A 27,214-nucleotide genomic window follows, 5' to 3' on the forward strand; every position below is an offset into this window, starting at 1 on the left:
AGTAGCCTGCCCAGGAAAACACGTGTTGTTAGTTGTAGGGCTTCTGCCCATGGCAGGGCGAGGGGTGAGCTGAAGTGTGGCCCTCACCAGCCCCACAGCGGGCTCTGCAGCCCCTCCATCACGTCAGGGTTCTGTCAGAGCCCTGGAGTCCCAAGGAGCAGAGCTGGGAACCTTGGACTGGGAGGAGGATGAGGACATGCCAGCATCTGGCCCCCGGATTTCCTGTAGACACACGCTTTTCTGCCCTCCTTTCCTCAGGGCTGGATTGTTCTTCCTCCGAGCACAGGCAAGTCCCTGTCTTCTTGAAGCCTTGGTTCTCCCGTCTGTAAACTGTAACAGGGATTAAAACTATCTCCTGTGTGAGGTTGCTATGGGATTCAGTCTGAAATGGGAAAGGGGACTTTGCTGTCCTTACCCCTTCATGAGGGTGCTACGTGGTCTGGACCAGGCTGAGAGTTCCCTGAGGGCATGCCCAGGATTCTCTCTTCTCTGCACTCCCCAGCAGAAGCCTTAGCACAGGCCCTGGAGCACCATGAGGCTCAGCAAACACAGAGCAAGGGGAGTTTGTGTGTGTGCTCTCTTTCATGACAGTTAACTCTTTCTGTGAGATGTAGTAACTGGACAGCTCATGTCTCATTTAACCCTATCTACAGCCCCCTAAGTGGCTATCATGGCCCCCCTTTTACAGGGCAGGAAGTGGAAGTTCAGAGAGGTCAAGTAACTTGTTCAGAGTCACATAGCAGGCAAGTGGCAGAGCCAGGACTTGAAATTGAGACCGTTGCTTCAAAGCCCATGCATCTTCTGTGTACCAAGAGACACTTTGCCAGTGTCTCTTGGTCCTGTGCCTGAGGCTGCTGGATTCCAAGTCACTGGTACCAGATGACCAGTCGGGTCTGGGACATTGCACCCCAGCCCAGGAGTGATTCATGATGGGTAAACAGTGGGCACAACTTTGAGTTGGTTTCCCCCTAGAGATGTCACTGGTAGGTCACAAGCACTTGGAGCAGCTTTGCCTTGGGTGCCTTCAGAATCCTTCCCTGGGTGGTTGTGGTATGTGTCATTGCCTCCATGGTGGGGTCTGGGAGATCTCCCCCACGTCTCCTCCAGCCGCCTTGCTGGCCCAGGAGCAGCAGGACAATGCTGGCCCCACTTCACTCTGTGTTCTCAGGGGCCTAGGGTAGATGCTGTGGGACATGGAGGGCAAGTCCCCTGCTGCTGGGGGTCTGTAGGCTGGTCGCTCACCTGTTGCTCCTCTTCTAGAGGATTGCCCCCTGCAGAAGGACACCTCCCCCAGGGGCCTGCCCCCCTCCCGGGGCGATCTGCATCCCGTGATCGTGCCCCAGCTCAGTGGAGCTGCACAACGTGGTCCCGGCTCCAGAGCTGTGTGAGCGCTTCTGCAGCTCAGCTTCTTTCCTCGCCCCCTGGCTATACTTCCCTCCCCTCCGCAGGGCTGGGCCCCCAATGATTAAGAGCTTCAGGATGGCTGTTCACCAACATAGGCCCCTGAGCATGAGCCGGCCTCAGGCAGACCCGCTGGTGGGGCAGTGGCTGGCTTTGTGAGGTGCCACCTCCCCACGATGGAATGAGGCCCAGGGCCTGGAGCATGGAACACCAGAAGCAGCTATGTGAGGGTTGAAGCCCTGCTTCTCGGGAGGGAGTGACCTGAGAACCTTCTACCCTGTGGCATTCCGGCTGTTGGGCCGGCCCTGGGGAGCCCCTTGTTCTGGGCCCTTCTGCACAGCAGCATAAAGCAGGGGACAGCTTTGCCTGCTGTGGGAGAGTGAGGCTCCATCTTCCTTGGAGCCTCAGTGGTCAGAGCCTTTCAGGGGCAGTGAGCAGGTCTTGCCAAACCCTCCCAGGAGCCCAGGAGTAGGAAGGTTCACTTGGGGGGCCTGTGGTGGCTTCCTGACCTGGCGGAGTCTTGTGGGACTGATCTGCCTGCAGACAGATGGCTGCGGAGGGCAGGGGAACGTGTGGCCGCTGGCCAGTGGATAGCAAACTCCAGACCTGCTCTGGCTCTGGGAGAGCTCTGCATGGGGCCCAGGCTGTCAGAAGCCTGGCCTTTCCACTCCCACCATCCCCAGTACACTCTTTAGGGACTCAGGACTCAGATGCTGTGCTGTCTTCAAGAGCAGCCGGTTTCAGGAGCTCGACCTGGAGCCACAGCCAGGCTCGGGCCAGCCCAGGGTTGGAGGGTGGCTGTGAAACCTGGCCGGGGATGGGAACAGGTGCTGGGCCGCCTGTGTCCGGAGGCTCCTGCTCAAACTGCAGCTCCAGCATGCAGCTCCAGGCTCTGCTGGCGGCTGGGTGATGGGGGCAGGGCAGAGATGTGAATGTGTTTCCATGTCTTCACCTCCCATGTCACCCCAGACCCAAGGGCATCAGGGAGGGAGGCTCTGCAGGGGACACACAGAGGAGAGTGTGACTTGGTGACCTTGGGTGGCACTCCACAGTTTAATAAGCCCTTTACCACTGCTTTCTCCTCTTTGACCCTGACTAAGATCTCCAGGGTAAGATGATGATCCTTATTTTATCTCTAAGACCACCATAGGGCAGAAAGTTCCAGAACTTACCCAACTTTCCCTGCAGAAGGGCTTAGCCAAGGTTTGAACTGAGATAAGCCCAGTTCAAAAACCCACGCCAATGTAACTGCCCAGATGGGTGGTTCTCAGACAGGGTCACGCTCCCAGAATCCCTGGAGGGCACAGGAAACATGGATGGCTGGGCCCACAGTGGTCTCTGAGTCAGCAGGCCTGGGAAGGGACCAAGAATCTGCTTTTCTGACAGGTTTCCAGGTGATGCCGATACCTTTGAGAGCCCCCAGCCCAGAAACCCTTCCCTGTATTCAGAAAGGGGACTTGTAGGGACCTGCAGGATGCAGCAGCTCTAAGAAGTAAGAGTTCTCTTTGGCCCATATTGTAGACGAGGAGCTGTGGGCACAGAGGGAAAGTGCACAGGGTCACACACCCTATAGACAGCAGACTCGGGCTTGGTGCCCAGGTGGTGTGGCTCCAGAGTCCACCCTGACCTACAACCTCACTCTGCCTCTGGTGTGGAATCAATGCTGGCCTGGGTCTAGCCTCTGCCCACCACTTACTGGTCTAAAAATGACCTCTGGCCTGTCTGCTGACCTTTGAGCCTCTGTGTCCAGGTTCCTGAAATGGGGAGAGTAGTGGCACCTGCTCCATGGGATTCTCAGGATCATAGATGTTGACTTAAACAGGCCTGGAGGAAGGTGGGCATATAGCAGGTGCTCAGTAAGCATTAAGTAGGGCTGCAGAGGGGCTCAGCCTTCACCCTGGCACACACCGTTGGCCATGGGCACAGGGACGGCCGGGTGACCCCACACCCCATCTTCCAGTCTGGGTCCTGTGTTTCCCTCTCCTCTCCCAAGGGGACCTGGAGTTCTCAGCAGGAGCCTGGGATCCTGTTTCTGGCCAGACTTGGGCCATGGCAGCTTTGGAAGCAAGTTGCATCATGAAATCACAACTCACAGGCAGAACAAAGGAGCCCTGTGTTCTCACTATGAAGGTAAGCAGCGCCCATTGGTCTTTCTCCCATCCCTGGGCGCAGGCCAGGGAACCAAGCACCAAGCCGTCAGCTGGTGGGCAGCCCCACTTTCTGCGGTTCAGGGTGGAACAGGCTGATCTCAGTACACACCTACTGGCGGCTGTGCCACATTGCACTTGGCTGTGTGTTTCTGGGTTCCTCTTACCGCCCAGTGGGTATTCCTTGGTCCTGATGTGTGGGTGTTACTGAGTTGCATTTCTTGAGGTGCAGTTGAATGTAGATTCTGGAATTCCACAGATATGACATTGGGCCCAAGCCCGGCACGTCTGAGCTGTTTCTCAGCATTTACCACGTGCAGGACACCAGTCTAAGTGCTTTCTTTCTAACACATTCAGCGTCTGTATCAACCGTACGAGGTAGGTGCTGTTATTCTGTTTTAGAGAGAAATGAAGCAAAGAGAAGTTAAGTAATGTACACAGGCTCACACAGCCAGCAGAGCTGGAATTTGAACCTCAAGATACTGGCTCTAGATTTTATTTTTTATTATTTGGGGTGGTTCTATGTGCCTCTGTATGATAACTCCCTCAGTGTCACATAACCTCATGAAGCATGAATTATTCCTGTCCTCACTTATAGATGGGAATATTGAGTCTCAGAGACATCAGGTCTTTTCAAGATGACACAGAAGGGAGCAGAGCCTGACTGTAAAGGGCAGAAGGCTGTGTGGGTGGATTGACCATCCCCTCCATCACTAGCTGTGTGAGCCTTGGCCGGGGCATAGCTGTGTCTTACGGGATTGTCTGGGATCGATAACAGCATCCATCGCTCACTCTGAGAGCCTTACTGTAAACACCCCCCTCCTTACTTCAGCTGCTGCAGTAACCCTGATTCCATTGCATAGCCTCAGTTCTATGGTTGAGGTGGGGAGGCTGTGAAACTTGCCTCGGGTCACACGGTTGGAGCTCATCCCCTCCTGTAATGTTGGGCTGGCCCTGCTGTCCACTCTGACACAGAATGTGCTGGGAGTGACACCTTGGCAGTTCTGGGCTGGCCCCTGAGAGTCCATCTCACTTTCCTGGAATCCTGCCACCAAACTACAAGAGGTCCTGGCCATGCTGATAGAGATGAGGTGCCACCTGGCCTGCTGGCCATCTGCCCAGCGTGTGGGAGAGCAGTTCTTACCCGTCCCCCACAGCTAGCTGAGTGCATCTGTTCATGTGTCCCTGCCTGGTCACCCCACACTGGTGGGAAATGACATGTTACCCTGGTTTTGACCCCTGGGTTCTAGCAGTGGGCACTGAACCAGGGCCTCTGCTGGAAGCAGGACAGCAGGAGCTGGAAGGAGGGAGCATCCCTTGTTCACGCCGCATTCCCTGGGACGGGTGCATGGAACCATGTGCACTCGAGGAAGCTGTTGGTGAGTAGCTCCTGGTGAGGCTGATCTCATTGTGAGTATTTGATATCATAAGACCAGGGTTCCACTCTGGCTTTGCTGGTGAGGCTTTGTGACTCCTCACCTTGTGGGGCCTGACTTTCCCCATCCACAACTTGAGAATGTCTTCCCTCTTACCTGTGATTGCCATGGGGTTACAGGAAGCCTGTGTCAGCGCCCGAAATGCCATGGGGTCTGGTTAACAAAGCCATTTGGGCTGCTTGTTCACCTCCTCAACTATGGGGAGCCACAGCAGGTTTTAGAGGAGGGGATGCTGTCATCGAAACCACTTGTCACTGTTCAGTTTTCTGTGAGTGACCTGAAAGGTTCATAGCATGTCCTGAGGAAAGAGGCAGGGGCAGGGAGTGGGTGCTGTGAGGGCAGAGTGACAGCAGTCCCCACTGCTGGGGACACTGGCATTTGGTTAAATTCCAGTGGGTCTGCAGTCTGCTGGGAGCGGGGCTGGGTGTCCCGCCTCTCTCTCTGTACACATTTCTGGGTTCATTACAGAAGGATGGTTCAGGTACCTCCCCTGCACCTCGTTGTCCCAGAGTGGACGTCCAGGTCACCCAGAGGGCACCTGGCTTTCCAGCCCTACTCCGGGCAGTTGTAACTGAGGCCTCCAGGCACAGATGGAGGCAGGCACAGCCCATGAATGCCCTGCAGCCACACGCTGGGAGGTCGGATGTGGGCTGGTTGGAGCGGGTGCCAGGGCCAGCCCCACCTCGCAGAGGATGAGGCGTCCACACATTTGTGCACGCTGGACCCTGTGGTGGGGAGTGGCTGCTGTCAGATCCTAAAATTGGGGCTGCTTGTTACTGCAGCATGATGGGTGGGACCTGCCTGCTACAGAGGGCAGGTCTGGAGGCAGCCAGCCGAGATGGGCGAGTTTGCTCTAAGGTGGAAGAAGGAAGCAGGAAGGTGGGATGAAGAGGGCATGGCAGCTGCTGGGCTGCGGGGCTGAGAGGAAGCTGACCAGGGAACTCCAGAAGTAGCTGTCGGGTGAAGTGCCGCTCACCCCGAGGGCAGCCGGGCATCAGGACGGGTTAGTAAGGGATGCCTGGGGCTGTCAGAAGAGTCTGCATGGAGGGTGTCTGGAGGCTTCTGGAGGAGGGCAGGTTTGGGCGACCTCCTTCTGGAGAGCCCACGACAGGCTGGAGGGCTCAGCCCTGAGCTGGCCCAGAGTGATGTGCTTGGGAATTCATTCATTCATAATTCATCTGTTCCTTCAATAAACAGGCTGCCTGGTCTCCTGCCCACTGTCTGTGCCCCCAGAGGAGACTGTTTCTCCAACCTTCTCTCCCAGGACGTCTGCTGGGACCTCCTGACACTACTCACAGGCTTGCCTGGTGGCTGCGTTCTGTGTTTAGCCGATGGGTTGCACCTCCTCTCCCATCTCTGCTTGCCCCTGCGTGTCAGCCTTGTCCTGTCTGTCCCTGTGTGGTCACTGATCCTTCCCTTGAGGATGAAGGTATTCTCAGGTAAAAGCCACCTTGAGAGGAATCTGGGAGGACCAGGCCCGTGGAAGCTGCAGTTTCAGGCAGCAGGGCTCAAGGTGTCCTCGCTGTTTGCAGGTGTGACCTTCATGGTCCCCGCATTGACTGTTCTAGCTGCTGCCACAAATCCAATTTCAAATAATAACATTTATTTGAATATCATGGTCTCCATCTCTGACTTCTGTCCCCATGACTCCTTCATGCTTGCATTGACAGCATCTCCGTTCCCCAGGATGGCCTTAAAACGGAGTCAAGTTCTATCACATCTTCTTCCCAGGGGTGGTAAATGCAGCAGAACAGAAACCTTCGTAGAGAACTTTTTTTCATTTTTATTGTGGAAAAATGTCTGCAAAATTTCCATGATACAGGGTGCTTGTTATTAGCCAGGAATCTTTATTATGAGGATTTTCCCCCGTAGCAAAGTAGGCACCAGCAGGAGTGTTTTCTGAGATTGGTGAACCCTGAGGTCAGGAGATCGAGGGGAGATGTGTCACTGGAGTTTGTCTCCGGTGGAGCATGGCGAGGGGCATTCCTCTGGCAGCATCTCAGAGCCACCCTGCCAGGTGGCTTGCATTCCCGTCTTGGAGCCATGGCCTGCTTGGTCACCATCCCTACACCCCCAGGCTCTCCCTTTCCTTCTACTGTGTTGGGATGTCCAGGTGGGGAGCTGGGGTCCTCTGCTGGGCTGTCACTGACCCTTCCCTGCCCCATGGAGGGGCCGGTGGTCACAGTGCACAGTGGCCCTTTCCTGGGTCCCCAAGGGCACCTTCCCTCCTGGAGGCCTTGGAGAGCAGTGCTCCTGGATTTTTTTTTTTTTTAAGATTTTATTTATTCACTAGTGAGACATACACACACACACACACACACACACACAGAAAGAGAGAGAGAGAGAGAGAGAGAGGCAGAGACACAGGCAAAGGGAGAATCATATTCCATGAATCAAGCCTGACGTGGGACTTGATGCCGGGTCTCCAGGATCAGGGCCTGGGCTGAAGGCAGGCACTAAACTGCTGAGCCACTCAGACTGCCCCTCTTGGATGTTTTACATCCAAATTAAATTTGTGCTGATTTAATTAGAACACATAATGACTTCATCATTCCCACTACTGGGTCCTGAGCAAATGGCTTCTCTCTGGACACGGCTGTCCTCACTGCCGGCCGACAAGCAGCAGACTGGGCCTTCCCTGGTCAGCCTGTTGGCTGAGCGGTCTTGGAGTTGGAGGGCAGAACTGGAATCCCGTGTCTGTCCTGGCACAAAAGGGAGACTGAGGGCCAGAGAGGGGCAGCACACTGCTGGGAGCCACATACACGGGGCATCTTGGGACTTGGTGAATGAGCCTCTGCCGGCTACCACAAGACCCAGGGGGTCAGCCCAAGGCCCCAGAGACTGTAACAGCACCACCCCTCTGGAGCTGGATGGGGCCTGTGCCAGATGGAGTCATAGCCTACCAAACACGCCGCATCCTAATGCCCCAAACTGTGACCTCCTCACTCTGCAGAAGGGACTTTGTGGGTGTGATTGAATTAGGTTCTGTGGGGAGATTGTCCTGGATTGTTCGGATGGGCAACAGGTGCTCCTGAGGACCCTCCTAAGCGGGTGAGTGGGCAGGAGGGTTTGTGTCAGAGGAGGTGTGATGAGGGAAGCGGAGGTGTGTGCTCACATGTGCATGTGTGCGTTTGCATATATATGCTTGCATGTGTTTGCTCATGTGTGCCTGTGTGCTCACATGTGCCTATGTATACAGGTGTGCTCACACACGTCCCTGTGTGTATGAGAGCAGGAGGGAGGGAAGCAGAGGTGGAGCTTCTCCTCTGCTGCTTTGAAGGTGGAGAAGGGCCCTAGAGCCAAGGGCAAGGTGCTGCTGGACCCTTGATCTTGCCCAGGCCGTCCAGAAGGGATGCGGCCCCTGACACCTGCATTTTAGAACCCGTGTCTCCAGAGCTGAGAGAGAATAAGTTGGTTCTGCTTCCAGGTGCTGAGCGTGTGGTGACTTGTTTCTGCAGCTGCAGGAAGTCAGTCCCCATGGGTCACGGTGCTGACAGTGGCCTCAGGCTGACAGGGTGGTGGTGAGGATGGGGGCTGCGTCTTCAGGCTGCCGCCACACACGGTGCTTTTCCTGGTGCTTGGAAGACAGGCTCATGCACTTTTTTGGGTATCCAAATCAATCAATAAGTTAAAGAATAAAAACAGCTAAAGAAAAAAAAAATTAAGTGTATCTTTTGGCACAAAATGGAACTTGTAAAATCTCCAAGCAAAAGTTTTCATTCAAATGCCACCGTTTGGTCTGAATATTTAAAAATATCCTTCCACTGTTCGTATCCAGTTTCAGTCTCTTGGAAGGAAAACCAGATAACAAAATTAAACAAACAACTGCCTTCCTTGGCATTTGACAGCTCTCGCTGGCTCGTCATCACAGGCAGACCTGGTGCGGTTCTTTCCATCGTGGACAGAATTTCCGTGAGCATGGAGGGATGTGTTCTTGAGATCTGCCCAGGCCTAGACCTGATGGAAGCCTCGCCTCGCCTCGCCTCGCCTCCAGTGTGGGAGTCCACGCTTACTCACCATGGTACCCGGCGCAGTGGGTGGTGTGTCACCCATGCTCAGTGCATGCTCTGGAAAGGGTGTCTGGTGGTGTCACAGTGCCTCAGCCAGTGGATCCGACCGGCCAGGAACGACATATATTTTCCTGGAGACAGGAGTGCCTTCCTTTGTTGAGGAGTAGATGCTCTCAGTGATATTCCTGGGATTGCTGTTCTCTGGTTCGTCCGGGCAGCAGAGGTTCTGTGTGTTCAGAAGGGGTGTGGAAGATGATCTTGGGCTGATGGTGAGCCAGGGAGAGAGGGCGGGAGCACCCACTGCATGAGCATCCACTGCATGAGCTCCTGCATAGGCCTGATCCAGGACTTGTGCAGGGTGCCTGCAGTCCCATGGCTCAGGGGTCATTATTGAGCACCTCCTGCATGCTTGACCTAGGCATTGCCTTCAAGGGCTTCCTTGACTAGAGAAAAAAGCTGACCTTGAACAAGCCAGGCTGTGGGACCGGCTTACATAGGACTGTGGGGCCACAGAGAAGGGAGCCTGGTTCCTGACACTGTGATTCTTGGGGAGGACAGGGAGGAGCTGGACACTGTGACATTCCAGTGGCTTCCGTGGCACAGGCTGGGATGCTGCTGTGGGCCTTTCCCGCCATGTGGACCCTGAGTCTTCTGCTCCTGAGAGGATGACCCGCAGGCTGGCAGGACCAAGACCAAGAGGTCGGTCTGGGGCTCCGGGGTAGGCCCTGGGGACTGTGGACACCAGCACGGTGCTGGGGCAGACGCCTGGCAGCACTGAGTGCCTTCCCTCATTTCCCTCCCTGCTTGGGGCCAGTGTCCCCCCACACAACCAGGATGCCCGTCAGATCATTGCTGTGGGGAGGGCTGTGGCATTTGTGGACGCTGCTCACCTTGGCAGGGCTGAATCCTTGAGCCAATGAGGCCACATTCTCTCTGGTTTCCATGCCATCCCTCCCTGACCTGAGCATGTTCCTGGGGTCCAGGAGGTGTACATGGCCCTGTCGCTCTGTCTGCATGTTGGTGAGCTCCTGCATTGAGGCTGCAGGAACACTCATCATGTCACAGCTGAACAAACACTCCTGAGAGCATCATGGTCAGAGGGCTAACTTCCCATGGTCTCCAGACTCCTGGGACCTTCCTGTGCAGGAGGAGCAGGGAGGCTACACATCGTGGATGGTGGGGGTGCTGGATCAAGTCCTTCTCAGGTGGCATCTTTATAACACACAGAGCTGTCCCAGCCCCTGTTGCATGCAGGGCAAATTCTAGGTCCTTTGTCTTCACAGTGAAGACCCCTTTCTTCTGGGACAACCTCTTCTCCATGTTCCCTGCTGACCACCCTATTCCTGCACCCTGGGGTGTCCCCCAAGAGCTGTGTGCTGTAGAGCTGCTCCACGTGTGCCCTGCTTGGAACAGCCCCCAAACTTTAATTTGCACAGGAAACCCCTAATGATTCTCTGCCAGCGCTGTCCCCAGGGCCAGTCTGTCTTAGCGCTGCTTGTCTGTCCCCAGTGAGAACGCGTCGCATCCAGGAATTTACCTTGTAGCCATCCCTCGATGCCCTGATCCCTCCCGTCTCGTTCTCACATGCTCTGTTCTGGCACAGGGATGCTTGGTGGATTCTCCCCTCCCCAAGCTCAGAATTAGAAGAGGGGGACAGGGTGGGATGGGGAACCTCCGACGTCCCTGATGGTGGACTCAACAGAGTTGGGGGCTGGCAAGTCCCTGCTCCCCTCTAGGCCAGACCTTGGGATTGCCTGCCTAAGAGGAATGGTTTTCTCAAGTGGACCAGTCCTTGCAGATGACAGCGTCCATGACTTGGAGAGGGTCAGAGCCTGGTGGAGAAGGCTGTGGGGGATGAGAAGATGACCATGGTGAGTGGTTCATGATGCGATGGAGGGAAACAGAGGCCCCTGTAGAGACACGCAGTTGGGGCCGAGGAGGTTCATTTGAAGTATAGAGGGTGGAGATCTTCCCGGTCAAGGAAGCTCAACTCGAGTCATCAGGGAGGGCTTCCTGGAGAGGTGACCCTAAAGCAGAGTCTCAAAGAATCCATAGTCAGTGAGAGTTATGCGAAGGGAGGAGGTGGTGTGGGTGTGATATTTGAAGAAATAGCTTACCTGCAGATTTTGAGGCAGTGTGGTGTGTGGAGAACTTACGTGTCCTGCTGTGGAGCCTGAGATGCTTGCTGGAGGGCAGCTGCAGAGGGGTTGGCAAGGTACGAGGGGATCCCGTCAGGTGGTAGTCCAGGGAACATGCTGGGAAATTCCATCTGCAGGAAATATGGCACCCAGTGCGACCTGAGGTACCCCCGGCCGTTGCCGAGAAGGCAGGCAGGACCACCATGGACCTGAAGGCCTGGGCCTTGTTTGTGACCTGGGGCTGTCCTGAGCCCCTGGGGGACTGAGGGTGGGAAGGCGGGGGCCTGTGAGCCGATGCCTGGAGCTGTGTGTGTAGTTCTACGCGGGTTACACAGAGGGAGCCCCTGAGCCATGGCTTCAGACCCAGAGTCAAGGCAGGAGCACAGACACCGACCCCAAGCCCCCATCAGGCCGCAATGTGAGGATGTGCTGTGTGGGTGTGCTTCGATCACCGGCTCCATAGCCAGAGTCCTAAGTGCCCCCTGGAGCTGATGTTCCATGGCAGCCACGCAGTGTGGTCTAAAAGTCAGAGCACATGATGGAAAATCCTCCGTTCACTGAGGTTCCCATCCATCTGAACGTGACTGTAGTTTTCACACGAGGTAGAAGCCACAGTAGTCTCCAGCCCCTTGTCTCCGGCAAGTGTCCAGGGCTCCTGCCTTAGCATCCATCTTGTTCACTTGCACCCGTCACACCTGCAGGACGGGTGCCCAGTGGGGCCATCCCTCGATGGTCCCTAGATGTGAGTCACCAGCTCTGTGGCCTCTGGGAGGGCGAGGTTTGCTGGGATTGGGAAGACCTCTGGAGAGGAGTAGTTTCCGACCAGGAGCCCACAAACGCTTCACAGGCTGTTGGGTGTCCAAAGTTATTTGCAAAATGGGGGGTGTGGGGGGCGTGTTCCTGTTTCAAGGGTGCAAGCTCACAGCTTTCTTCAGAGGGTCTGAGGGCCTGTGGTGCTTTGGGATGGGGAGCAGAGAACAGATGTGGAACCCAGCCATCCCTGGAATAGATCCTGCCCACATCCCTTCCCTCGTCTGCTGGAAAGCCATAGTCAGCTGTGAGGTGGGCTGGCCTGAGCCGGGTGAGGGAGGCCTGTGTATGGTGCCCACTGTTCTGTACCCAGAACCGTGCTTGGCTTGTAGAGCGTCCTTGAGTGACCAAGTGGGCCCGAAGGTTCAGGTGGTGGCGAGGGAGTAGATTTCGGGGATGGTGGGTGGGCTGTGCTCCTGCTCCGGAGGTGCCAGGCCTGCTTTGATCACATAACAATGGTGATGGTGAGCTGGGCCCCCTGGGGGCCCTACCACACAAACACTCCCACAGATCTTCTCAGACTGTGGGAGAAAGCCAGGCCCCGGGATGGATCTAGAAGGACAAGTAAGAGGCCATTGTGGGGGTGCTGACCAGTGATATGTCGTAGGTCTTTCCTCTTGAGGTCAGCTCTTTCCTGGAGCTCCAGGGAAGCACCTCCTCCACATGTCCTTTCCCCACTCTGTGGGCACCCGAGTGGATGAGGCAGGCAGGCAGGTGTGTCTCTGAGGGATGGGGCCGCATGGGAGGTGGTGACAGCGAGCATTACCCTGGCTCTGCTAAGCTCCCTAGGGCAGGATGTCCCCAAAGAGCTGCAGCTGGAGTGTGCTGCTGGGGGCCCCTGGGTCCCTGGGAGGAGGGAGGAGTGCAGACACACTGTGTGCTCTCCTTGTGGGCGGTCCCTATGCGGTGACTGCCTGGCCTGCATCACTCTCCGTCCCAGAGACACCACTCTATCAGCCAGAGACCAAGGACATGCAGGAGTCAGAGTGGCTGCAAGGGGAGGCGGTGGGGGAAGCAGCATGGGGAGGTGGTCAGGAGCCCCATATATGGCAGAAGAGGCAAGGGACAGATGTCCCTGCGAGGAAGGACTCGGCCCTGCTGGCACCTTGAGTTTAGCTTCTGAAACCTCATTTTGGACTTCTGACCTCCAGAGCTGAGAGAGAATGAATGTGCACTGCTTTAAGCTGCTGAGTTGGTGGCCCTTTGTCACAGCAGCCCAGGGAGACCAGCACAGAAGTGGTCAGGGGCGGGAAGCTTTCTCTAGAAGGAAACCTCATTTCAGTAAAGAGGGAGGCAGCTGCCCGTGCTCGGTCACCACCAGAGTGGCTTCAGCCAGGTCGGGAACATACTGGTTAATCGTGGAGGGAACAGGCCCAGTGGAGGGAAGTGGTCCAAAGCCGCGCCTCTGCCAGGATAAAAGCCAGGATCTGACCTGGGATGTGCTGAACCTCCAGGAGCTGCCAGATAGTTCATCCAGAGGCTTGGTCAGCAAACAGGTTTGCAAGTAACAGGCCCAGGTGGTGATAGACCTCTAGGCGGGGTGGTAGGCAGAATGATGGTTCCCACAGGGGTCCACATGCTGACCCCCGAGGTCATGACTATTTTAGGGTACATGGTGAAGGGGAATCAGGTTTTCATGGACTTAAAGCTGTGAACTCGCTGACCTGAGGATAGGGAGATTGTCCTTGATTGTCCGTGGGCCCAGGTCACAGGCAAAAGGGGGAGGCGGAGAGCCCCAGAGAAAGATGTCACTGTGACGACAGATGCTTCAGTGCTGCCTTTGAGCTAGACAGGGAAGGCACAGGGCAGATTTCACAGCCTATGGAGCCTGGAAAGGGCAAGGAAGCTTCCAGATGGCAGGCCTCCCTGAGGTCATGGCACTGGGGTTGAGCCCTGAATGGCACCCAGGAGCTAGCTCTGCAGGGTCTGAGGGAGGAGCCATCCGGAGAACAGTGAAGGAAGGACCTGGAAGGATGGCCCCAGGACCAGATAGGGTCAGTGTGCAGAGGCTGGCTCCTCACAGTGTGGTCCAGATGCCACCCCCATCAGCATTGGCTGGGGGACAGTTCAACACACATACCCTTGTCTCATCTAGACTTGCTCAGTCAGAGCCCCAGTGGTGAGTCCAGGGATCTGCTCTCGGCAAACACTTGTTCTCACAGTAATCACACAGAAAAGCAAACATGTAGTGTAAAAGTTTCAGGTTTCTGAACTGCCTCGTCACCCTCCCTGGCTTCGATGTGTGTGTCCGCACAACCAGGACACAGCCACAATACTGGGGGGTTAGGGACGGTGCGCCTGATCCCGGGAGCCAGTGCCCCTCACTGTGTCCACAACATGCTTTGCTCCAGCGCTGTGTGCTGCATGGAGCTCTCCCCATCCCCACAGCTCCCTCAGTCCGACAACTCTTCAGCCTTCCCCTGAGGTTGCCAAAGGTTATAGGACGTGTGCTGGGGTCCATCTGTGCCACCCCAAGACGAAGGTCCGTTTATGCATTGTTGGCAGGAGTAGTGCACATGCTTCCATTTGTCCCACTGCTGGAGGTGGTGGCTCCGGTCCCCATTAGGATGGCATCTGTCACGCTTCTGTGGTGAGGCCATGCTTCAAAGGGTGCAACTATTTCATTCCTCATCACATTTTCATTTTTATTTGTATATCTATACGAACTCATGCTTTCCCGTCTTATTCGATAGATTCTAACCCGTCATTGCCAGCATTCAATTTCATACTTACATTATTGTATTTGATGGGGCGGGGGGGAGCTCTGTGTCCCGTGGCCCCTCCTGACTTGTCCCCATCATCCTACCAACACTTCCTTGCTTCAGATTCACCTAACCTCGCCAGGCCTGGGATCAAACCTTTCTCCGCAGGGCCCTTTCTTCTCATAGTGGAAGTGGTATTTAGAAGCCAATGTGGAGGTACTAGATGTGTTCACGGCTGTTAGGGTGTCACTGCCTTCAGGTTTTCTGAAAGGACAGAGCTGAGAAATGTATGGAGGATATCATATCACGTTATATTACGTATTATCGTCATCTCTGTATAAGCATGTGTGTCATGTGTGAGCATATGTGGTGTGTTCTAGATATTGTAAATCACGCTTATACATGCACACACATGTAGACACAAACTATGCTTACACTCTTGTGTCTGTCTCTAGATACCAGAGGCCACACATTCACATTGACACATCTGTTCAGGTTCAACATGGGGTTCCACTGATGACACACTTGGTGCATTTGTCTCCTAGGGCTGCTGTGACAGAGTCCTGTGCATGGGGTGTGAGCAGCAGAAGCAGTCATTAGCATCCCCTGCTTCTGGAGCCTAAGGCCAGGGCAGCAGGGCAGGTTGTGGCTGAGGCTGGGAGGGACAGGCTGGGAAGGACAGGCTAGCAGGGACAGGCCAGCAGTGTTCAGCCCCCCTTGGCATGTAGATGCTCAGCCAGTGTCTGCCTTCAAGCTCTCTGTGTTCAGGTGTCTCCTCCCAAGGACATCAGTCACACCGACCCAGGGACCTACCCGCTCTGCAGCAATCCTCTTTCCAAGTAAGGTCATGTTCGGAAGGGCTAGGGTTCAGGGCTTCAGCATATCAATTTGGGGGTGACACATAGAACCATAACACCTGGCTTCTGCTGCTCTTCCTGTTTGATCAGTCCTCCTGAACAGTACCGACCTTCTGTCTCAGCTGCCACCTTGTCCCCCCCACGGGACTCTCTTAACTCTCCTGGCTCTGGATTCTACACCACGAGTAGATGCCATGTGCTCTACTCGGGCTCGGATGGGGACGGCCTCTGGGGTGGCATCCTCCTCATCCTGCTCGGGCACTGACACCATGTCACTCTGCTCCCTGCCAGGGGGACACCCTGTGTGTGGCAGTGTTACCGCTCCTGGCCCCTGGTCCCTGCCACCCTGCATTCTGAACGTGCAGGGAGGACACAGGAAGAGGCAGAGGACAGAAGGAGATGGAATGTGAGTTTCAACAAACTGTCCCATGATTTGAGTGCACTAAAGCCTGTGATCCCTGGTCCTACAGTCAATAAGTGGGGATGTCAGGATGCAGGAGGCTCTCACCCCACAGAACGACGTCCAGCAGGCTGGTGAACACACCAGCTTGCAGTGTAGGGGTGGGGTCAGGGCCATGGTACAAATCTGGAAGCCACCAGCGTTACCTGTGATGTGTGACCTCGGATTGAGATGCTGGGGTGGGGACCAGGGTCTGGGGTTGGTGAGCACTGTCCACATGGGCTGGCGACAGGCTGCAGGCCATTACTTGTGAACACCCATCAGATAGCACCTTGCAGGATGGGAGGAGAACACGGACACCCTGGCATGTACCTGTCCCCAGAAGTAACTGCTCTGTGGGACCACCACCAGGCCCATGGCAAGGACCCCTGAGTTGAGGAATGGAGTCCATGCCTGGTGGATAGCGGGTTCAAGTTCTGACTCAGCCCTGGACTTTAGAAGCTCGGTGCTCTCCAACACGGCGACTCCACAGCCCTGTGTTCATGGCTGCCCTGCAAGTGCAGGGCACTTCAGGGTTACAGGTCGTGCCAGGCCCTGACCCATCCAGTCCTCACACGTGCCCTTGGAGGGCCAGAGACGTCTGCAACCGATTCCATGGCCAGGGAAACAGCTCCATGCTGGATTGCTGGGGCAGAGTGGAGGCAGGACCTTGCTGCCAAAGCCACAACCCTCTGACCTGTCCAGATCGCGCCGTCCCCACCACCGGCCATGGATGCTTGCCCCCAGCCTCGGCTCCCCTGCTGTGGATGCTGTGCTCTTGCTGATGAGCCAGCATGCTCCACTCTTTCCTACACCCCTGCTGCCCTCAGCCCCTTCTCCTGGCCAGAACCTGACCCTCTAGTTCTGCCTGCCAGATTCACAGCTCTGGGCTCCCCTGGGTGCTCCCTGCATGCTCTGCCTTTCCACCTGCCCCTTTCTAGGGAGGCCTCCCTGATTGCAGCCTCCCTGAACCACCATGTGCCTTTGAGCACATTAGTCTGCCAAGTGCTCTGCTTGTGACAGTCCCTCTTACCTGTCTTGTCTGCAGTGACTCTCATCTCGGGGTCTCCAGGCTCCAATTTATCCTCTTTCCTTGATTAAAAGACCTGGCTCTGCTTTCTCTGAACCATAGAAGCAGATCAGTCCAATGTGGGTGTTGAGTCACAGACTCTTGCAGACCCTAGAGGTCATGTGCTTTGGCCTGCTGTCTGCTGTAGGCACTCTCTTGGCCCCGCTGGCCACCAGGTGTGCACGGAGGCTGTCTGTCACACATCAATTTGTAGGAAGTCCACAGACCTCTGGTCCTCGAGGGGACGTGTGTGCATGATCCGAGTCTCAGTGCTGACCTGACACGTGCCCCTGTTACCCCCAGACCCTGCCCATCCCCAGAGCATTTGGAGGCCAGCTTCCCGGTCCTGGCAGAAGCCTTTGAGGGGACGTAGGGGTGGGTCTGCTGGAAGGCACAGCTCTGAGCTGGGAAACACTTATGCCCAGCCAGTGTGGCTACATAGTCACCAGACCACGTCATTCAGAAATCCTGCTCCTTAAAGGCTCCCTGTGTAGCAACCCAGAAAATGCTGATCCACCACATGAGATTGTGTTTTATTTTTCTAGACAGGAAACGTGTTCTTCAGTCACATAGTGACTGTCCTTGACATAATAATGAGGGAATGCAAATTTAAAGCAACCTGGGGGGCAGCCCTGGTGGCCCAGCAGTTTAGTGCTGCCTTCAGCCCAGGGTGGGATCCTGGAGACCTGGGATGGAATCCCATGTCGGGCTCCCTGCATGGAGCCTGCTTCTCCCTCTGCCTCTCTCTCTGCCTCTCTCTCTCTCTCTCTCATGAATAAATAAATGGCATCTTTAAAAAAAAATAAAGCAGCCTGGGATGCAGAGAAACCGTTGTTGTCTGGGGGGTGGCCGCACAGGAATAGCGGGACTCACTGTGGACTGGCTGGGCCGTGTCTTCATTGAATTTTTTTTTTTTAATTTTTATTTATTTATGGTAGTCACAGAGAGAGAGAGGCAGAGACACAGGCAGAGGGAGAAGCAGGCTCCATGCACCGGGAGCCCGATGTGGGATTCGATCCCGGGTCTCCAGGATCACGCCCTGGGCCAAAGGCAGGCGCCAAACCGCTGCGCCACCCAGGGATCCCGTCTTCATTGAATTAACTGCTGACAAGGACTGGAATTTACCAAATTAAATTTTAGTGAGTGATTTCTGTTCATATAAATGGCAAAGATTAAACCTCTGTGCCTGTGGTAGGGGGGTGTGGTTGGGCTGATACTTCCAGGGCTGTGCCGCAGGGTCAGGCAGAGCCAAGGTGCCTGCCGCGCACTGGAGAAAACCGTCCACACATGGGAATCTGGAGACCCCGGCTCTGGATCAGGAAGGCTGCTGCTTGACCCCCAGCCTTTCCTCTCTCTGTCGAGGACGCGTCACCTATAGCCTACCTGGCCTCAGTTTCCCCATCTGTAAAATGGGCATGACTGGGGCCATTCACTGATGAGCAGTGGATGGAGTCTGTGAAACATCTGGTTACTGCCTCAGTCTGTGTGGGTGTCAGCCGCTCTGCAGCCCCTGCCTGAGGAAGTGGAGTGAGAACAAGCCAGAAAGAACAGTAATTATAATAGATGAGAAATAAGAAAGGAAGCTGTCCTCTGATGCCCTACTCCTCGCCAGGGCTGGAGATGGAGCCCGCTGCATGACACAGACTGCACTCGACTCCAGCGCACCTCTGGAAATACGCTCCCCTGGACTCAGCCAAATAGCTACTTAATCCAGTGGGTTAGTGGTCAGTTGGGCTGGTGAATGACAGCCAACCAGTTGCTGTGACGCTAAAGCCATAGATGGAAACAGAACATTTGGCAGCTCTGCCCTTGGTGAGATTGAGGAAGCAGTGATAAGAAACAGTGTTTTCTGACCTGTGAGCTGCACCTGTGCGCTAGACAAGACCTGATGAGGAGCATCCACCCTCCCCACATTCATGGACGCTTCCTTCATCCCTGAGCTCTGGGTCTGCCACGTGCCTTCCTTGGGATGTGGACAGATCCACGCAAGCAAGGACTCAATGTGCGACTGTGCAGCTGGCTGCTGTGCCCTCACCCTGACATGCTTCCCTTCTGTCCCAGGTCAGAGACAAACGGAGTGGACCAGCCAGCTTGGTGGCAAGGAACTCATTCTAGGGAAACCCCCAGTCTGAGGCAGAGTGGTCGGGCCCAGCCCAGGCAGCCCCAGCTTACCTGCGGGTAGGTGGACAGAATGGCTGAGATCTTTGTGGCCAGTTGTTACACAGCAAGAACTGACTGGTACAGGGTGCTCTCATAGCCACCGGCTCATCCAGTCTGCAGAAAAAGCTCCATGATATGGATAGTTTAAGTGATTGTACTTCTCTCTTCCACATGAGAAAACTAAGGGTCGGGGAGAAGAAATGACTTCTCAAGGTTATAAGCTGGTCAGAGAGAGAGAGAGAGCTCAGTGCAAGGTCACATGCTCTCTTCTCTGTAAGTCAGTAGCTTCTCTTGGGAGCCCTGGGGGTGGGGAGCCCTGGATTCCAAGGGTAGGGAGAGGCGTTTCTTCACCTCCCATTTTCACCAAAGCCAATCCATCAGCAGGGCTGGCCCAGCTCAGTGGCCTCCCTGGGAGCAGCCCATGATTGGCCTGTGGCTCGCACCATGGCGTTTCCTGTGATCTGGGTTTGTGCCAGAATGTCGCTGGGCAGAGGCAGAAGGCAGTTTGTTGTGTACACATTTAACAGGCAGTAGTGCCAGCAACTAAATGGGGCATCACTCCTGACAGTGTCGTCAGCTCCTAATCAGTGTAATTCATCTTGTTGAAATGATGTCATATCCCAGCGGGCATGGGCCTTCAGAAATACCAGATCCAACTTGCGCAAGGCCAGAGGGGTCTTCCACTGATTCTGACTCTGGAATCTCAGGATTGTTGATGCCCACTTCAGAAAATGGGAGGGAGTGCGTATAAGACACACGGTGGGCATGCCACGGGGCGTCTGGTATGACTTGTCCTTCATTGTCATGGGGCTGAGCCAGCCGTGTCAGACATCTTGCCCCTAGAGCAGCCAAGCAGGGGTGCTGGCCAGAACAATGCCCTCCCCGGGCTTTCTGCTGCTTTGTCATTGCTGTCTCTTGAACAAAAGCCCTGTGGAGTGTACAGAGGCATCTTCCAATGCAGTGCTCCCACTTCCTGCAGATAAGGTAGGAGGAACCCTGGTACTGAGCTGGTGCTTAGTGGAGGAACCTTCCAGTGGGTGCTGGGAGTGGCAGCATCACATGTTTGGTAAAACCAGAAATGTGGGCCTCGCCCCAACCCCTCTGCTTCCTGACCTGCGTATCAGCCACTAAGGTGCACTGTCTGCACCCATGGACCAGTACCCTACGGAACACATGTTTCTCCTGCCTCCTCCATGTTGACCTCTGCACAGGGGCCAACTTAGAGTACTTAGGTCAGAAACTAAGGGTCATGACCCTCCTCTACGTTCAGTTGTTGGCACTTAGACTAAAGTCCAAACTCCTGCCCCCCCGGCCTGTGTATGAATGGAGCTCAGCCGGGGAAATAGACTGTGCTGGAGGGATGTTAACAAGACTTTCATGCAAGGAGTGTGCGGGGAGCCTGAATCACTGAAGGGCAGCGGGGAGGTAAGGTAACCCAAGAGTAGCGGTGGCAGGGACCCACGATGGTGCTGGTTGCCAGAGTCCAAGAGCTAGGGCCACCCATGGGCCCAAGGCAAAGCCCCGGAGCAGATCCCACCCATAGCAGAGCCCAAGCAGAAGCACCTTTTTCTTCCTTTCTCTCACCTTCTGACTTCTCCAGCTGGAAGTCTGCTCTAGGTATCTGTTCTGGAGAGGAATGTATGTGGGCCACGGGTCATGCAAGCACGTGCTGTCACAGGAAGAGGGTAAACCCACTAGATCTGGTGTTCAATAGCCGGCCACACAGTGAACCCAAAACTCAAGTGGAAACAACAGGCCTGTCCCTTGGCGTGCGCCGTAGCACCTGGGCCCCGAGCTTGTCCTGCTCAGTGTGTTGGGGCCACCCTGGCTTCCCGGCACTTGGCATCCTGCTGAGTGGACCATGGCTGGGGCATCTATGGTTTCGTAAGTTGTTGGTGGGCTGCCCCCGGGAGGCCTGTGCCCGTGGACATGTGGCCACAGGTTCAGAGAGTTGGGCCCTGTCTCCACACCTGCCTGGAGCTTTGTGTCTGAACCCTGCGCAGGAGGCCAGGGGCTCTGTTGTGCCAGTGGCTGCTTTCTTTGATTGCAGCAGGATTGGGCAGCTAGAGGTCTCATACCAGGAGAAACTGCCTTTCACAACCTCTGCAATTTGTAGCAGATCCTCATGTGTTCCTGGTTCTGCGGTCTTTATTGGCCACATGTCTGCAAATGCTGTGTCTTACGATGCCTTCTCTCTTCCTGGGACTCTCTCCTTGGCACCCGATTTCCTCTCCGAGTTGGGTCAGGTCTCAATTATTTCTTTGTATCTTCCCTTTATCTGTTTCGCTATTTTCATTCTTCTCTCCTTTTACTGAGTCATACCCTCAAGTAACATTCTCAGGGAAGACTCAAGGAGGTCAAGATTTCTGGGGCCCCATTTGCAAGCAGCTCTGCTCTTCAAAGGCCTGATTTACAGTACTCACCCTGTAAAAGGTCAGCTCTGGTTTCATGTCTGCTTCCCCGTGGGCTGTGGGACTTGGTCTTGCTCTCCTATGAATCTTCAGCCCTTGGGACGAAAGGATGGGGGTGGAACATGGGAACGTTGCTCCTAGACCCCGCAGTCTCCCTGTGTTTCTGAACGCATGGTGCTGGCTGTGCCCAGGGTGATCCCAGGCTCTGCGGTGTGAGTCAGGCTCTGGGTAGGGGGCAGGCCGGTGGAGGAGGACTCTCCCCAGGGAGCACCAAGAAGACTATGACTCATGCCTCCCTCTACATGGGCTAACTGACACCATTGTGTCCAGTCGCTGAGGATGGCGGGGATGTGCAGACACAGAACCAGCCGATGAGGTGCAGTGCGCTGAGGGGGACAAGCCCTGGGTTTGAGTTCCAGCGTGGTCACTTAACATCTGTGTATCCCTGGGTGAGTCAGTGAACCTCTCCAGGCCCTTACTTTGGCCCACTGAGTCAGTCTTGTGAAAACCACGCACTTGATGAGTCTTTGTGCAGGGAGACAGGCGAGCTGGTGGTAATATTCTGGGGAGTTTGCATGTGCTGCACAAGGTCATATCTGTTTCACTGTCATCTCATGGAGACCTTCCAGTGATCTCGGACAATATTGTAATGTCCCTGCCAGGGGAACAAACCAGGACCCATCAAGGTTGAGGGTGTGACCAAGGCCCACCGCAGAGCCTCAAAGCCCTGTCTCCAGGGTTGTGGACTGCCCTCCCTGGGCCACGAGCTTCTCTCCCAAGGAATGGAGATAAGCAGCTGCTTGTCTGGAAACCCCTGGGCATTAGGCACTTCCTAGCTTCTCGTTTTTTCATGCAGATGGTTTGCTGCTGGCTACATGCCATCTTCATTCCCAGTGCTGAATTCCATGCCAAAGGGCAACATCTTAGGGAAATAATTTAGCCTCCCTGGGCCTTGGATGCCTTAATAATTTTCGTGGCCTCCTTTCTTTGGGCTCACCAGAGTAATTACAGGGCCTCCCTGAGACCACAGAGTTCAGCTTCGGGGTCATAGAGCCTCCAGCAGGATGAAGGGCTGCTTAGACACGGTGGCTCAGAGCTGGTGGAAAGCACACAACAGCCTGGTCCACTCATTTCCCCTTTCATGTGGGGACACTGAGGCTCCGAGCAGGCAGTGGCTTATCTAAAGTCACCAGCCACAGAGGTCAGACCAGAACTTGCCCAGCATAAATGGCCACCTTGTCACTGGATGGTTATCTGGGAATCTTTGATCAGGATCATGGTGTAAAATCCCTGGAGCTGTGACTTCTGCTCTGCAGTCCTCATGGTTTAAGGCGGGGTGGGCACACATTTTCTGTAAAGGGCCAGAGTGAATAACATAGGCTTTGCTGGCTGTAAGGTCTGTGCTGCCACTGCTCATCTCTACTCTTGAAGTCCAAAAGAAGCCACAGAGAATATAAATAAATGGGCATGGCTTTTTTCAATAAAACTATTTACAAAGACAGGTGGTGGGCCAGATTTGTTCTGTGGGCCATGGTTTGCCTACCCCTCAGGTAAAGATTAGATTTGTCCAGGATCTGGCCTATTGTCCACGGGGCATCTGAAAAGTCCTCCTTTTGCCAAAAACCGCCAACATGATTGTCAGGGTAAGGGGGTCTCTGTCACGGAGACCAGAATCCATCTGTGAAGTGCCTGGCTGTGCCCCTGGATGTTTCCTTTATGGAGAGAACCTCCAACACATTACTTCTGTGAATACCTGTGGCCGGTGAGAAGAGATTTGGTGTGAGGAACCGCAGGATGTGGCTCCCCTTTCTGCACACAGGGTCCCCTTGGTGCTCCCAGAGCCTCTGTGCTTCTCCTCTGAGATGTCATCACGCTCTCTGGGACTGTCCCATTTTCCTGTTTGTCTGCACTGCTGGGCTGGGAGTCCTTGAAGACAGAATCCATGCCTGTCTGATGCTGTGTCCCTGAACCCCACTCGGGCCCCTACAGCATCCATGCCCAGTAAACGGTTGTTGAGTACATGGATGAAAGAGTGAACAAATGGATTAGGGAGTTCTGGCTGGGGGTATTAGGAGTCTAGGGGGGCACTGGTGCAGAGGGGACACCAGGGGATGTAAAATTAGCAGGTCTGCTGGCCGAAAGCTCCTCCACCCAAAGCACCTGCTCCCCAGGGTGTGGAGGGCAGTTGAGGCTCCACTGCATCTTGACGCATCATGGCCAGGGACTAGGAGATGGATCCTGGCCTGACACCCACCCACCCCCATCCCAGTGCTTCTAGAAGGAGCCGCACAGCCAAGGAACACAACTAGAATGGGAATTATAGCCTACATGGGTTCGATTGTGTCCTCCAAGTAGTATGTGTACTGGAATCCCAACCCCCAGTATTTCAGCACATGACCTGATTTGTTAAGAGGATCTTGACAGAGGGAATCCAGTTAAAATGAGGCCATCAGGGTGGGGCCTAATCCAATATGACCAGTCTCCATACAACAGCTGTGTGCCAGCCTAGGGAGGGGCCTGGAGCAGACTCTTCCCCTCCATCCTGCATACCAGAGACACAGAGATGCCCTCCTGCTGCCTGTGCCAGCCAGTCTGTGATGTTGTCATGCAGCCTCAGCAAACTCCTGCAGGGCCCTGGGTTTTGAAGCAGCAACACAGCTGCCAGCATCCTTTACCTGCTGTGGAGCCCGCAAAGTCAGGGCCATCGCCTGGGCCAGGACCCAGATGGTGTCTCCTTTCCCTCCTGCTCCCCATTCCCTTTCTTTTGGGTTGGGCGGTGTGATACAAACTGTCCAACATGGCATGTGGCTGCTTAGATATACATTAGTTAAAAAAAAAAAAAATGAACACCTGGACTTCAGCCCCTCGCATGCAGCAGGCTCTGGGTGATGATGCCGACCTGGCCACCCAAAGCTGATTGCCGAGAAAGGCTGTGTTTGCCTGCTGCCTGTCCATGTGGGACACCCTGCTTGGCTCGGGCTGCGCAGTCACACTGCGGCTGTCATGGGGCAGTGTTCTCTCCTGGCGTCCATGTCGCTCACAGGACCCATGGCCAGACACGTGTTTCCATCTGTTTTCTATTTTTAGGGGTTACTTTGTAAGATTTTACTTTGTTTTATCATTTTCTGTATAATTACTTAAAATATTCACATGGTGCCAACACAAAAACAATAAAGCCAGGTTTATTCGAGGAAACTGACCCGCCACCTCGGGTGCGTGTTCAGCTGTTCTGTGGCTTATCCTTCCGTTGGAAAGAGCAAGCAGTTATATAGTCATCCCCTCCCTTATGTAAGCCGTGTATACTTGTTCTGCCCATGTTTTTAGTTTTTAGCTTAACCCCTCCACTCTCCCAGACACCATGCTGCCTCAGCCGACAGGCAGGCCCCTCCTGGCTGTGCCGCGTGTAGTGAGACTGCTCCTCCTTGCAGACCTTCCGTTGGAATCGAACTCAGTGACCTGTGGTTACAGCTGGGCTCTGGATCCAGGCCAGGGTAGTTTGCTCTGCTCTTGAAGACACTTGGTGGGAAAGGGTTTTTGAGGCTCTGCTGACACAACAGCCCGGTGATCCCTACCTTGCAGGAGCCCCTGCTGCTCGCTGTTGGGTGCCTTGTCCTGGACCTGCCTGGACGGGTGAGCCCCAGGGCTGGGACTGCTCAGGATGACAAGCACAGGACAGACTCGGGCTGTGTGAGCAGACAGAGGAATGGGCTCTGGAAGCGCCTTCTTGTTGATTAAAAGCCTCTCTTCTCGACCCAGGGAGCCTGTTATTCTGCTTCTTTCCCCACCCACTGGCGGAGGCTTGGGTTTGGTGTGTATTTCACTCACAAAAATATTAATTGCACTGGGTTCTTAGGCCATGATGCTCTATGAATCCTGCCTTTCCTGAGCTAATGGGGTGGCATAAATAACTCCAGGGTAAGCACTTGGCCTGGCAGCCCCCACGTCAGGCTGGAGTTAATCAGTCCTCTGCTGATGCATTGCTGGAGGCTCTGGGGTCGGGTCAAGGGTTATGCCCATCTGGGGCTAATTACCTCCACACACCGGCTGCTGCAGAGAGCCTAGTGCCCTCTGGTCAGAGGAAGGCAGCCCTGGGAGTTTAGGGCTCTGACCTGATGTCCCCATTGGCCCACAGATAGATGGAAGTTCACCCAGCTCCCAGAGTGAGCTGGGCAGCCCCAACCCTTCCTCTGGGGCCCCAGGGGTGTCCTGGGAGACGCTGGGGTAAGGGCAGGAGTCCTGTCTGTGGGCCACCTGCGCATGTCCCCAGCAGCGGCTCACCTCCCATCTCTCACCTGTGCGGCCTACTCCTGACCCCTATCTCTTGCTTGCTCTGATTCTTGGTTTCCTCATTTATAGGATTGGGGATGGGAAGGGGGAAGATGATGATCCTGTATGGCCCAGTATAGGACTCAAGGCATAACCATGAGTTAGCCTTAGACCAGGGCCTGGCCCATTGAAAGTGCTCCCATCTGTGGGGACTTTATCTGTCCTCGTGCTTGGGGAGCCCCATGGTGCCCTGGCCTTCCACCCAGTATGCCAGGAGGGGCTTTAGAATCATCCGGTCTGCCAGTTCCGCTAGGGGTTCTCCAGATCCCAGCATAGGCAGGGTTCAACCCTCAGCTCCTCAGACACTCTCAGATGGTAGGCCACTGCCTTCCTGCATTGCTGCAGGCAGTGGACCAAACCTGTTAGGCTGGGTCATCTCTCAAGCTGCCTGCTGAGCCCTCTGCACTAGGGACTTTGGAGACCGTGGAGAGAGGGTCTAAGTGCCAAGGGGTGCAGGACTTCCTCACTAGTGCATTAGACACCACAGTCTACAAGCCCTGCTACCCCTCTGTGAGACCCTCTGGGCCTGTCCAGAGCCCAGGGAGACCAGCTGGTCGGAGCCCTCCCCATGTCACAGAGGAAGCTGTGGCAGTTTGCAAAGGGGAGGCAGTTTGCACAAAGGCACACAGGGCAGTGGAACCTTCCTGTGGCTGCCCAGCTTATTCAGCCTCCCTGGCCCTAGAGTGACATGCTCCCAGCGCTGACCCTTAGCCTAGCAGCCTCTCTCAGCAAAGGCTGTGCCTCCCCAGCCTCAGATAGCTGAGCCCAGGCCACCTTCTGGGGGCAGGGGTAGCAGGGCCCCAGGGGCCCCAGGGGCCCTTTATTCCCAGGCTCCGAGTGGGAGCAGGAAGCCTGAGGCTCTAACACATATTTATTTTCAGAAGTCATTGAGATAAATCCAACTCCCAGAGATCTGGGTTCAATTCATTAAGCCTAGATGATTAATTACAAGGCAATTAAATATCTGATTAAATTAATCCTAAGGTGTTTAAACATTGTTTTGCAAAGAATGTTTGCTCATTAATTAGAATGGCTAAATGCAGAATTAAGTAGGTATGGGGGGTGGGTCGGACAAGGGATGGGGGCTCCCTCGGAGGAGGAGGCTCTTCCGTGGAGTCTCCCGCTCTGTGTCCTCATTTGCAAATCTGCACAGAGCGGATGGAGTCTTCAGGGAGCCTGGGCAGGGCAGGGCAGGGTGAGGAAACAGGAGATCCTGCCCCACTCTGTCACATAAATGTGAGATTCCAAACACAGGGAAATGAGGTACATTGTTGTTGGGACAGAACAGAAGGGGCAGGGCTCTGGGAT

At 55.0% G+C, this 27,214-nt stretch overlaps 1 long non-coding RNA gene across 7 annotated transcripts in view; it reads left to right on the top strand.

Moving 5' to 3' along the window:
• Window positions 1-27,214, top strand: part of LOC102156228 — a 67,124-nt gene that overhangs the window by 22,484 nt on the left and 17,426 nt on the right. Inside the window, exons 3-7 of one of the 7 annotated variants that reach the window (XR_005359421.1) lie at window positions 2,788-2,893; window positions 3,395-3,531; window positions 3,808-3,926; window positions 4,799-4,927; window positions 6,182-7,259. This is a non-coding gene — a long non-coding RNA (uncharacterized LOC102156228). Of the gene's footprint in view, window positions 1-2,787; window positions 2,894-3,394; window positions 3,532-3,807; window positions 3,927-4,798; window positions 4,928-6,181; window positions 7,260-27,214 lie in introns of those variants that run through there. The other 6 variants (XR_005359422.1, XR_005359419.1, XR_005359423.1 and 3 more) reach the window with 6 other exon arrangements.

The sequence above is a fragment of the Canis lupus genome, chromosome 5 (assembly GCF_011100685.1).
Source record: "Canis lupus familiaris isolate Mischka breed German Shepherd chromosome 5, alternate assembly UU_Cfam_GSD_1.0, whole genome shotgun sequence".
Taxonomy (NCBI): Eukaryota; Metazoa; Chordata; class Mammalia; order Carnivora; family Canidae; genus Canis; species Canis lupus.